This window comes from Camarhynchus parvulus, chromosome 1 (assembly GCF_901933205.1).
Source record: "Camarhynchus parvulus chromosome 1, STF_HiC, whole genome shotgun sequence".
Classification (NCBI taxonomy): Eukaryota; Metazoa; Chordata; class Aves; order Passeriformes; family Thraupidae; genus Camarhynchus; species Camarhynchus parvulus.
Genome location: NC_044571.1, coordinates 69441689 through 69443169, shown reverse-complemented (window position 1 = coordinate 69443169; position 1481 = coordinate 69441689).

Here is a 1481-nt window from a genome sequence, read left to right as displayed (position 1 = left end):
CCTGATGTCCTGCTTCATCTCTTGTTACTTGAGGAGATCTGCAAAGACCTGCCTGAACCACTCACGTGCAATTCCTTAATTTATGGTATCAATATAAGGATGGGAATTCTCCCACCAGCTGCAGGACCTGCACAGAAGACATACTGCATCTGCTTGAGCAGAATCCCTGTTCAGAATCAGAGCAGAGGAGCAAGCTCTGAATGACAAGAGTTATCTCCTGCTGCAGGACTAATCCTGGTGAGGCTGGCTGAATCAGGTCCTGGAAACCACCACAACTGAGGCAATCTAGAAAGATCAGCCTCAGTGCAGTTGGAGGCATTGTCAATACCAAGAGGGAGGCAGGGGAACCCCTGGAGAATAGTTGCTCACCGAACTAAGTTCATTAGCTGTAAGAACTGCATTTATGCAGCTGCACTTAAATAACTCTGTTAAGGAAATCAGAGGCAGTGGCACCAAAGAGCCACTGGACCAGGTGTAGAGGTGAAACATTCTCAGCTGGATGCAAAAGTGATAGCTGAGTATTCATCCCTGTTGCTCATCAGCCACCATAAGGTATCCTTGGAAGTTGCTTATGGGAAATATGAGGAACAAATTAAACCCTGACCTAAGAAAAGAGGGGAAAGGATTTACCCCACAGATACAAACCCATTCCTGAAGATAATTTAAGTGCTGTCAGGAACTAGATGCTAACATTTTATTTACTAACCACAAAATAACTTCTCTAGCATCTTTGATTCTGAAGTCTAGCCAAGTCTCTTACAGTCTCTGCGAACTCATCAGTGGGAAAGTTCTCATTCCTTGCTGAACCAGTTCTTTTCCTGAAGCAGGATTTGTACAGTGCTTTATCTCACAAATTCTGGATGGTTCGGTAAATGCAGTAGAATTATTGATGGGGCTGAGATAGGCACTAGAGCCTAAATCAGCTGGAGAGAGAGCTGAAGAGCTGTATGGCCCCTCTGCTGCAGGCTCCAGGCTGCTCAGAGGTGCTGTGGAGCAATCCCCAGGGAAAGCTGATCCAGGCAGAAACTTGGTTCATGCGGTAGCATCACAAGTGTGTGGAACTGAAGTCAGCAGCTGATCCTAAAAAATGCTTTTGTGTTGCTCATGCACAATCTGAGCAATCTGAAAAACAGAGTGGTGTTTGCAGGCATATACTTTCAGGTGAATATGTCGCACTTTTCCACTGAGATTTGAAGCTCTCCTTGGTCAGCTCCCTCTCTAAATCTACAATTGGTACACCTGCAGGGAAGGAGAATAACATCTTCATTTCCAGTGAAAAGATGTCCTTACAGCACATTCTGGGTAGCAGAATTTCCCATTTATGAGCAAGCTCCTACCTGTCCAAGTGCCACTAAAGACACAGTAGTTCTCAATGTTCCAGCTGCCACCTCTGAGATTTCCTCACACATTTCATTTCATCAACAGCTCCACTAAGATTTGAGCATAGAGCAGGGTGCAGCTGGTATTTAAATACCTTTCTG